We start from the raw sequence: 12,464 nt of genomic DNA, 5'->3' as shown, positions 1-12,464 counted from the left end.
GGTACCAATGGCAAAAAGTAAGCCTCCAACTCCCTAAAGACAACATCCATGGTGACCAACACCTTTCGAGTAGGAGGATGGTAACATTTATAGCCCTTTTGAGTCGGTGAGTAACCAAGAAAAATGCACCGTAATCCTCTGGGATCAAGCTTAACATAGACGTGGTGATTTCGTGCAAACACAACACAGCCAAAAACTCTTAGGGGCACCACAAAGGTGGATTTTCCAACCAACATATCCAAGGGACAGCGGCCACCCAAGACCCAAGATGGAAGTCGATTGATGAGGTAAGTAGCTGTAAGCAAGACATCACCCCAAAAACGAGGAGGGACAGACATGGTGAACATAAGGGAACGAGCTACCTCCAGTAGATGTCTGTTCTTGCGTTCAGCTACTCCATTTTGAGCGGTAGTGTCAACACAAGAAGTCTAGCGTATGATCCCATGGCTGTCCAAATAGGAATGGAAAGCACCATCCATATATTCCTTGCCATTATCTGAGTGAAGAATCTTCACTTTGGCATCAAACTGCATCTGGACCATCTTGTGGAATAACATAAACAATTGAACACTTCACTCTTGCTATGCATCAAATAGACCCAAGTCGCCCGGCTAAAACAATCGATAAATGTGACAAACCATCGAAACCCAGAGGTAGAAACACAACGGGCAGGGCCCCAAACATCATAATGAATTAAACCAAAAGGACTCAAACTTCTATTATCTGAAATAGGAAAAATACTCCGAGTTTGCTTTGCCAAAGTGCAAGCATCACAAGAAAAATTGTGTCTATTATATTATTTCACCAAACTAGGAAATAAAGCAGAAAAAACCCCAATCGGGGGATGGCCCAAACGACGATGCCAATTATTCAACTCAAGCAATGCAGAATCAAAAGTAGAAGATGCCGGCTATGATGTCAATGCTGTTTGGGAACTTTCAAGCACGTACAAACCACTAACCACCTTACCACATGCAATCGTACTATCCATTTCCAAATCCTGAAATAAACAATGAGTTGGATAAAAGATTACTTTGCAGTTTAAATCCTTAGTTGGACTACTAATGGACAGTAAGTTAGTAGTAAACTTAGGAACATGTTAAACAGAGGAAAGAGTGAGAGAGGAGGTGCACAAACGGATCCCTTCCCAGAAATAGAAGAAAGAGACCCATCAGCAACCCGAACCTTTGACTAGCCTGAAAGAGGATTATATGTGGTAAAAACCAGAGGAAGAACCTGTCATATGGTCGGTTGCCCCTAAGTCAATAACCCAAGAGTGAAGCATGACCGAGGTGCAATGCCCACAAAAAAAAAATACCTGTGGAAGAAGCCGCATTGGAAGGAGCAGGTAGAGACAAAGCCGAAGCCGCCATGGAAGGACATACAAATGCCGAAGAAGATGTGTCCAAACGATTCATCATATCCCGCAGATTTTGCAACTCAACCATCACAGAGGAAAGAGACTATGCAGATGGATCTTCAGTAGCAGCCTGATTAGCACGAGAGGTCCCATGAGTATCCGCAGGATGACCATGAAGCTTCCAACATCGGTCCTTGGTGTGGCAGTCCTTCCCATAATGATTGCATTTAATAGGCGGACGATCACTAGTTGGCCGATCAGTAGGAGGAGGACGAGAGTAATTACCACGGGAAGATTGACAACCAGAAACAAGGGCTGATCATTCCTGAGTAACAGGATGAACCATGACAGTGCGCCTTATGTCCTCAGCCAAAAGTATAGCATAGGCCTGCTCCAAAGAGGGAAGAGGATCCCGATTCAAAATATTGGACGTGATATTATCAAATTCAATGTTTAGGCCTGCCAAAAACTCAAACAGCCGTAAACCATCCTCCCACTTCTTGAAGGTTGTAGCATCAACATCCGTCGTAGCCGTAAAAGTGCCTAAAAATCCATCTCCTGCTACAGTGTGCACATGGTATTGTAATATTGGGAAAGAGACAATTCCAGCTGCTTGGTAGTATGGAGCTTCTGACGGAGTTCATAGCATTGAGCTGCATTCCCAACCTGAGAGTATGTGTCATGAACCGTCTTCCAAATTTTCGCAGCGGTGTCAAGGAGCAGATAATGACCAGCAATGGTCTGGTCCATGGAATTAACCAAATAGGACATCACCAAAAAATTGAAATTCATCCATCGATCCTGAGCAGATCCAACCTTTGTAGGCCTGACCTTAGTGCCTGTGATATAACCAGAGAGCCCTCCGGAACCAATAGCAAATAAATAGGAACGAGACCATAGAAGATAATTATTGCCATTCAACTTTATGGGATTCACCGAAAAGGGAACAAAGTCCCGCTGGTTGGAATCTTCAGAACTAATCGAAGCAGTCGTGATCTCGGACTCATCAGGCATGGTGGCTGGAGAAAAATTGGCAGAGACAAATCCCCAAAAAAAATCAAAACATGTATAGGGGGAAAAACGAACCCTTGGTGGGAGTCAACTCACCACCAAGGGATTAAAAAAATTCAACCAAGGTGGAAGCCCCCCCCCCAAAAGTGTGCAGAGGTGGCGAAAAAAGGAGGGAGGGACTGTCAGAGGTGGCGGGAGGAAGGGAGAGGGCCTATGGTGGTCGGTGGTAGCTGGCGGAGGCGGTGGAGGGTTGGCGGTGGCTGGCGGAAGTGGTGGAGGGGCTGACGGTGGGTGGTTTTAGGACAGAATAACGAAAAAGAAAAAGAAGGGAGAAAAAATCGAAAAAAATTTACTTCCCATATCCCCAGAATATTTTTGGCTCTGATACCATGTGGAATTCCGTGAATACTGGCTTGATCAATGTGATCATAGCCCAGCCTTTATTTATAATATTGAAATCATATGTCAAAACTGTAACTAAGCAATGTGGGACTAAAACCCACATACAAGAATACCCCCACAGACAGATTTACCCTTGGACCCATATTATAACATTCTTCTTCTTGCAACGTGCCTCACCGATCCACTATGCAATCAGTTGAGAGGAAGGTGAAATTTGGGATTTTAGGGTTTCGGTGGCAATCGGCGAGGTTGGCCCCATTAACGAAGTTATAGACGAGGTGGATGTGATCGCCGAAAATGGAATCCCCGAGAAGGTTGATCAAGTTGGCGTGGTGGCTTCTACAAATCAAGGAAAGGCGCTTGCAGAGCTTATGCTGGAAGATGATGACGTCCTTGCCGTGGAGGGAACAATGCCAAGCGGCAAATGAAGAGGGGAAGCGTTTGGCCAATAAATTGTTGGTGGCTGTGCAGATTTCAGAAAAATTGTAGATGTGGGGGTTTTTGGGCAAGGATTCTAGGATGCTGGAAATTGAAGCTCTGAGAAGAGCCATCCTGACACTCGCACAACAGATCACTGTTCACTCAGTGAAGGATACAGCCGAACGCGGTGTTCCTCTCTCCCTTGTCTATGATTTCTTTGATGCCAGTCACCGCATTGGCTCTTCTCTCCCTCTCCCGCTCCGGTATCTCCTCCCCTTCTCTGCCTCTCTCCATTCTCTCCTCTCCCTCATTCCCATCTCTTTCTCTCGCCTGAAACTTATCCAAAGCAATTATCAATCACCGATTGTCGTCATTTCTTATCTCCCATGATCAGTTATCATTCTATTCTCTAATCCTAACCCCCTTCGAGTACATTGATGGAAACCCAATTCCAGCAATCATCTTCACAGGCTGGCCGACAACCTTTCATGCTTTCCTGATAGCTCTCTGTTTGGCTCTGTCTCGGTCGAATCTCTGCAATGTGGCTCCGTGAACTGTACCAGAAGATAACAAGCTATTGCTGTTCTTTAGCGGTTGCTTCAATAGTCATAATTTTTTCGATCACTGCGCCTTTCAGTTTATTGTCATGGGACTTATCTGAACTAAGCTAGAATTAAAATTATTGAGTATTGTTACCTGTTTTTTTTTTTGGGTAATAAATATTGTTACCTGTTGAGTTACGTAACAACCGAAAGGGTATTTTGGGTATTTTTGTGTTTTTCCCCATAGCTAGTAGAGTCGGCTATGTGGGGGTTATTTTGTAATTATGCCCACTTCTTAAAGTTATAAATAAAGATGCTTGGTGATCTCATTGATCATTCAAGCCATTCTCTCAAAGCTGTTTTGTTAACATTACCGATCCTCCAATTTGGGTCATCTCAAAATTGAGTAACTCAAAAAAGAAAATAAACTGTAATCAAGCTATCTTATGAGAATAGACTATAAAGATAAATTAGAAGTTCTTTAGGCTTTTCATGGTCAGAAGTTATGGGTTACAATGTCTCTGCATAATCTATCTATTGATCTGTAGGCTTTTCATGGTCAGATAAATTATGGGTTACATGTCTCTGCACAATCTATCTATCGACTAAACCCTTTTCTGAAATATTTTTGTTTGTTGTTAAATAATCATAGATGCAATATGGGTTCCTCTTTTAGATGCAACTGATTTGGGTAATCTTCAAATTTCTCGTTCATGTAGTTCCCCTTTAGTAAGTCTGGTCCTTCAAATCAGGTTGGTTCCAATCTACCATTTTGGTCTTCATTCATATCCGTTGTTCCCTTGATTTCCTTATGTTTGGAGAATCTTAGTCTATGGATAACTTTTGAAGGGGTTGCGAATTTATTCACAAAATGGTTTGTCCACCTCCATGATTCTTACAATGGAACGGATTCAACTGAAAAAGGCTTAAGTACCTTAGTCTATTAAATGTTTGTGAAAATTCCTACTGTAGAAGCAACTGGAGTGTCTCTTTGATATCGAGCAAAGGCAACTCAGGACCTCTGATTTATGTGGCTCAGCTATGTGGCATGACAAGTGTGTTAATCTGATCTACTGATCCCACTACTCCATTATCCAATTTCTGTTACAACCATTTCTCTAAAAAAAGTCTAATTTCAATGCTGAATTTCCATGACTTGGGCCTATTTGTTAAAAAATGTTTTAAAAATTATTTACACATAGGTAGTTACCAAATTTATTTTTCATTGTACAATCTATTGTGTTTAATAGTTACCAAACGATTTTTATTTTTTGATCAAAATGATTTTCAGTAATGATTTTTTTTCTAAATAGGCAAAAACAAATGAAAAATGATATAAAAAAGACCCTTAGTGTAGGAGTCTATTTTTGAGTCTTTATATATGGTTGTAAGGGGGGCAAACATTGAACATAAATTTTGATATTAATGAAAAGCTTTTTGCTGCTCTTCTTCTCCATTGAATATTTTTTTTCTTGTGTTTGATCATGGCCGGTGGGATCGGTGTGTGATCCGATTGACACTTTGCGGTGGGAAGCTCAGGTGGTTCGTTGGTGGGATTGGTGTTTGATCCAATCGACATCTTGCGGTGTGAAGCCCAGGTGGTTTGTTGGTGGGATTGGTGTTTGATCCAATCGACACCTTGCGGTGTGAAGCTCAGGTGGTTCTTTTGAAGCTCTCCTTCAAGATTTTTGAACATCTCCTTCAAGTTTTAGTTAAAGATTCAATTTTTGTTCAAGTTTCTCAACCAAACAAGCTGCTGCCAATGGAATTCTGCAACAACATTCAAACCCTGGTTATTGGCTTCTAGTTGGATCCCTTCCAATCTAGGACTACATTAAAGTGGTAGAGAAGAAGAGGGAATAAAAGAGATATCTCTTTGAGGAACACTCTTCCAAAGGTCTATTTCAGTTGTAATCTATAGAGTAGTCTTCTAGGAAGAGAACAGCAACAATGCATAACAGCAATGGCAACAATGCTTCAATATCTTCTCAGACACCAGGTTGCTGCAGAATATTAAAAATAGAAACAAGGAATTGATGGGGGCAGAAGAGGGATATGTAGGTATCTTACCCACTGTAGAGAAGGTCTCCCACCTCTCTTTACCAGGGCATCCCACCCAAGCTCTATCACAACAGCTAAATCTCCTTGCCAAAAAAAAAAAAAAGAAAATAGAAAAAAAAACACAGCTGAATCGCACAGAAAACCAGCATAAGCTTTATTTTTTTTCAAACACAAATCATGAGGACTGAAGTACAGCCCCTCATCTATTTATAGGTCCAAAATCCTCTTCTTGCATGGAGGAAATTCACTTACCAATTGGAAACCAAATAAATTAGAAACTATCCTAGATTGCAATCTAATTCCTAGTTACATCAAAATAGTAACTGAAACCTAATTAATACCTAGTAACAGAAATAAAAACTAAATAAAATCCTATCATTGTTTTAACTAAATTACACAAAATAGAAAATACTAAATAGTAACTAAATATAATATCATATCTCTTCCTAATCAGCTCCATATCTTAAGGAAGATACGCCACGCAAGTCATGAAAAAAGATCTCTTATTGGGCTTAAATCTGGCCCACTAAAATGGTCCAAAGGCTGGCTGGCTGGACTGGTTCGATGGGTTGGCAGAACCAGACTTCTTTCTTTCCTCCTTCAATCTATATCAGACATACTTGAAAAAATACTGTTTCTCGATACTATAGAAAAGTATCTATAGAGCCTCATGTTCTCAACTCACTACAAAGATATCCTATAGCTGTATAGCAAACCATGTTCTCAATCTCCAATAACAAAACACGCATGTAAGCCACACAGTATACATACTAGTAAAATATTGAATTTAAGTATGACAAGCAGTTGTAAAAAGCATAGGATACCTCGCCACCATTAATGCCTCCCTCATAGCAAGGTTTCAAACTAACTGCACGATCAAGGTAAGGTTTCCAGCGTCCAGTAAGCAAATCCCTCCTAATCATCTCAACACCACCTTGGTAATACTGATAAAAAATGCATATTTAAACGACAATGTAAGATTCCAAATAAATTTTAGCAAAGTAGAAAAGAAAAGAGAAACTAACCACATAACATTCAGACTAGCTGATTGTACCTCAAGCATGTTTCTCAAAAATGGTTCCTCGTTGAAATAATCTCTCCTAACAAAAACAAATGGTAACTTGTATGCCAGTGCTTCACTGACTGTCCCAAAGCCAATTTTTCCTAGATGAAATATGTGGGTAAAGTATAAAAACCCCGTCTTTCACGCATAGAAACAGCTTGAACCCTAACAACAAATTTCATCACATTACCAAGCATGCAGTCAGATGCTGCTATTAGATCAGGCGTATAGGCATCCTTTGGAAGCTTTATGAAATTTGGCGGAACTAATTGGTCCTCAGATGTACCACAAACCTATTAAAGAGAACAGTAGGCACACTAACATCAGTGCAAGTTCACTAGCAGTCTCCATTAAATATAAACACAGATGATACTATTAAAAATTTATGCCCCAGAAAGCATACCAGGCACAGCCAACCATCAGGTAAATATTCCATCTTTAAATTCCAGCCTGCTGGCTGCAAATGAAAAAAACAGAGTCAGGATTATTAAAGAGATTGATTAGTTGTTTATTAATTATTCTAAAGGTAATATAATCAAATTTAAAAATGATAAAATAATAAATTAGGGGTTGTCAAAAGAATACAATGCATGGGTTATAAAAGAAAAACTTATCATATAAGGATATTAGGTACACTATGAGAGTTATGTATTAAGAGTACTTTGGGAACTATTTTATTTACTTATTGTCTTACATTGTATTTGTCTTTTTTATTTTTCACCTCCCTAGGGAGTTGTATGTAATTCCATATATTATTTTAGTGAAGTAATAGGTGTCGAAGAGAACATTCAATAACACAACATTCTACCATAATCTCTTCTCTTCTTCTTTCTCTTCTCCCTCTCTTTCTCTCTTCTTCAACCTTGTACCCACATCTTTCTCTCTTGCTCTCTTGTTCTCTTGTAATCTTTAGATTCCAACTTGTTATTAGAGCTCAAAGTTTAGGTTTGAGAGTCATGCTTCGAGTTCTCCGCTCCCATTTCCTCTCTTTGGAACCCTAGGTTACAAAGATAGATGACTTTTAAAGTTTTATCCCATTCTTGCCTAAGTCTTCCGCTAATGTTTTACAGATGTTTAAGTTTAATGATATAGTTATGGATACTTTTACCCTGTGCGATCCCAGTCGGGAACTGGTGTCATGGACCCCATTAGGCCCATGGATGTGGTTCGTTACAGTCTTGGTAATGTGAAAGGTTCAAAGAAACAATGAAATGAACTTGTTTGAAGATCATTGAAGATTTTTGCCTTTTATTTATGTTAGTGTTAGCGCTATTCACGATTTCCCTCCTGCTTCGAATTCTCCGCTCCCATTTTCTCTCCTTTCATCCCCCTGTTTTTTCTGTTTTTGATGCAAGATTGATGGAAGATTGATTGATCGATTCAAATAGATGATCAGTCAAGGTTTGGGGTGATCGATTTTCAGGATCTGTTTGTGATCGATCAGAGTTTCTTTATTTTTTTTTATATCTGGGATTGATTTCCTATTGGAATCAATTGGGTTTTTGTGATTTGGAATCGATTTTTTATGCTATTGCTGTTTGGATCAATCCTATCAGTAAACTTGGGTAAAAAACCACAAGTACCATTTTTGAGTGTTTTTTGTGTGAAAATAGTTCATGCATTGTGTTTAGAATGTCAAAAATAGGCTGTATATAAAAATTAAGATAAAAAAAAGCATTTATGGGCCTCGAAACCACCAGCTCGAGTTGGCTGGGAAAAAAACACAGGTTTCGACCAGTTTCGACCATACCTCGGTTTATGGCTGGTCGAAACCCGAGTTTTAGAACCTTGACAACCGGCGAGCAACGGTTGCACCTGGGCAGCCATCCGGCGAGTCCGTATTGGGCAAATCTGGATCCAAATAGCCCTGTGTTGCTGATTTTTTGGTCTTTTTGACTCCAACTCTTATCTTTTAACCAACCCTCTGACCTATTTGGGTCACTTTTAATGGTCTTCTAATGTCCTTATATGATATGTAAGCTATGGTATTGATTCCTATTGTTTATTATGTAAGTGATCTTTAATTTTGCACCATTCTTGAGGACTTTGAGGCATTGGATCAAAGGAGAAACTAAGGAAGACTGAGGTGGGGGGGGTTTATGAATATTAAGTGATGTAATGTTTATATGAAAGATGTATGTTTGTGTTGTAAAATGAGTTCAAGGGTAAAATTGTCATAGGGGTAATATTGTTCTTGTACCTATTTCAGAATGTTCATTCTCATAAATAAATAAAGAATGGCTGGAGTCACTCTGACCAAGCCAGTATTCACGGACTTCAACATAGCATCAGAGCCAAAAATTATCCGAGAATATGAGACAATCTTTCTTTCTTTTTTCTCTTTTTCTTTCTCTCTTTCGTGATCTCGCTCTAGAAGCATCACCGCCCCCCCCACCACTCAACTTCCGCCTGCCTCCACCACTTCCACTAGCCTCCGCCAGCCTTTCCGCCCCCTCTGCCAGCCCCGCCAGCCTCTGTCAGCCCTCCCCTAGCCTTCCTCCTCTCTTCCTGTCTCTCGCGACCTTCCTCCCTTTCTCGCGGGAGCCCTAGTCACTTTTGCAGCCTTCTATTTTCCACCTTTGGTGGTGAGTTGACTCCCACCAAGGGCTGTTTTTTGCCTCCCTATGCGGTGATATATTTTTGAGTTTTTTTTCTCTCTGTTATTGGGAATTTTTTTCACCAGCCACCATGCCTGACAATTCTGAGATTACATCGGCTTCCTCTAGCCCCGATGGCATGTCACAACATGATTTTGTTTCGTTTCCAGCCAGCCCCATTAAATTAAATGGAAGCAATTACCTGTTGTGGTCTCATTCTTGTTTGTTTGATATTGGCTCCCATGGTCTCTCTGGCTACATCACCAGAACCTCTGCCAAGCGTAGTGCTGCTGGTCCTACACAAGATAGGTGGATGAATTTTAATTTCTTGGTCATATCTTATCTGGTTAATTCCATGGACCAAGAGATTGTCGGACGCTACCTTCTTCTTGCTTTGGCTGCCAAGAACTGGAAGACAGCCTAAGACACCTACTCTCAGGTCTAGAATGCTGCCCAATGTTATGAACTTCGTCAGAAAATCCACTCGACAAAGCAGTTGGAGTTGTCTCTCTCTCAATATTACAATAAGATGTACACTATGTAATAGCAACTGGATTTTTTGGGGACCTTTACTGCAACCTGTGATGTTGACGCCATAGCTTTCCGGAAGTGGCAAGATGGCTTACGGGTTTTTGATTTTCTGGCTGGTCTTAATATAGAGTTTGATCCATAGTTCGAGAACTCGCGAGATCTCGACCAAGATCTCATTTTTTTGGGAGGTCGAGTCGAGTTGTCATACGAGTTAAAAAAGTGAAAAATCTCGGTCGAGAACTCGTCGAGATCTCGAAATCTCGACCCAAAATCCTTTATATGAGTGCCAGATCTCGAGATCTGGGCGAGATCTCAGTGGGAAATCTTGGTATACAGACACCTATCGATATCTCACCGAGATCTCGAAATCTCGACCAAAAATCCTTTATATGAGTGCCAGATCTAGAGACCTGGGCGAGATCTCGGTGGGAAATCTTGGTATACTGAGAAATCTTAGTATACAAACACCTATCTCTTGGTATACAGACACTTTTTTATGCCAGAAATCAGGACGAACACGTATTTATGCCTAATATCATTTTCATTTACTTAAGATATTATTCATAAATAAGCAAATACACCCCTATTTGAATCCAATAGAAATAATTAAAAATCAAATCCCAAAAGGAAAAAAAATCAACCCCCCAATTCAAGAACAAAAATTGGATTTTCGGCAGTAGGTGCAATTTTCAACTTTCTAATGCTAGGGTTTTTCTCGAATCTAAAAATTCTATAAATCTTAATATAACCAAAAGTGCGGTAAATTATTCATTTGCTTTGATGTCCAAAAAAATATTTTCATTCAGAGCGATTTTGACAGCATTCGCATACACCAAATTAAGTTTGACCGGTACATAACTCCTTCAATATAAATCAGATTTAAGCAATCTTGGATTTGTTGAAAAGCTTTCAAAAGAAAGGTGACATCTTTGGAGAGAAGACACCAGTTAGTATTTATAAATGGAAGGATTCAAGAAATGGGACAAGATACACAGCAAGAAGAAGAAGAAGAGAGTTTTGGGGAGAATTGAATATGTGTGTTGAGTGATTCTCAACACACATATTCATTTCATTAAACACTTCTAAGAATTGCATAGACCTCCCTAGGGAGGTAAATAGAAATAAAGAAGAAATAACAAAAAATACAATTAAATACAACTTAGCCATGTCTAATAATAAAACAATGACAAAACTACCCTTACACAACTATTTTAATAACTCTAACACTCCCCCTCAAGCTGGTAAATAAATGACATACATTCCCAGTTTGCACAATAAGGTACTAAATAGACTAGGAATGATTCCCTTAGTGAAGATATCTGCTACTTGATCACTTGTCTTCACAAAGGGAGTACAAATGCACCCAGAATCTAGCTTCTCTCTGATGAAGTGTCGATCAACCTCAATATGTTTGGTTCGATCATGTTGAACCAGATTATGGGCAATGCTTATAGCAGCTTTGTTGTCACAATAAAGTCTCATTGGCCCTTCAGTTTCAAAACTCAAGTCTTGAAGAAGTCTCTTTAGCCATATAAGCTCACACACTCCATGAGCCATGGACCTAAACTCAACCTCTGCACTGGATCTAGGTACAACTAGTTGTTTCTTGCTCCTCCAGGTAACTAGATTACCACCCACAAAGGTACAGTACCCAAAAATAGAACTCCTGTCAGAGACTGAACCAGCCTAATCAGCATCGATCATGCCTGGTGTTATCGTGAAGTGTGTATGGCTCGGTATTAGTGCCTTCACTAATACTGAGATATGTGAGGGGTATTTTTGTCTAGGTCCTTATTATGTTTATGTCTTGTGTATTCCTGTTTTACCCTTCACTAAATATATAATGAATTATTGAGGGAGATTACACATATCGTGTAACTCCCAAGTTGCACATCTTCTCCTCTCTTCTTTGTCTTGATTTCTCTTCTTCTTCTTCTTTTTCTTCAGTAATTTACATGGTATCAGAGCTGTAGGTATTGTTACAGCTTTTGGTTGCATCCTGCTTCTCTTTTCTACAGTCTACAACCAAGATTGAAGTGTATTAGAGGATTTGAAGGCCTTGTGGTTTCTTCTACTCTTTGTTTGAAGGGGTGCAGTACCCTATGCTGTATTTTGGGTTTGTTTAGAGACTATTTCATGACATAAATTAAGAACTAGGTATCCTTTTTATTTGTGGAAGTGTCTGAAGGAATTGGATGGAGTGAAGATTACATTAGAGGCTCAAGCATCAAATCGGCAGCACTTGTCAGGGTTTGAGATTGATTTCTCTAGGGAGAGAAAAATCGATTTTTACAGATTTTTTGAAATCGTTTTTTGTTTCTTTGGCTTGGTTGGATTTTCAAAGGGTGTTGCCTTTTCTGTGGCAGAATTTAGGAGAATAGTTTCTGGTTGCCTGCCTATTGGAATCGATTTTTTGTCAGGGTTTCCGGCAAAGTCGATTTTTGTCAGGGTTTTTGGAGAATCGATTTTTTGGACAC

General features: G+C 39.8%; 1 pseudogene; it reads right to left on the bottom strand.

Annotated features, from left to right (window-relative positions):
• The window catches only part of LOC122660250, a 104,373-nt pseudogene extending 97,000 nt beyond the window's left edge, over nt 1–7,373 (bottom strand).
• Between the last annotated feature and the right edge of the window lie 5,091 nt (nt 7,374–12,464).

Source organism: Telopea speciosissima, chromosome 4 (genome assembly GCF_018873765.1).
Source record: "Telopea speciosissima isolate NSW1024214 ecotype Mountain lineage chromosome 4, Tspe_v1, whole genome shotgun sequence".
Taxonomy (NCBI): domain Eukaryota; kingdom Viridiplantae; phylum Streptophyta; class Magnoliopsida; order Proteales; family Proteaceae; genus Telopea; species Telopea speciosissima.
The sequence above is the reverse complement of the archived record's forward strand: the minus strand, read 5'-3'. Positions and strand labels throughout refer to the sequence as shown.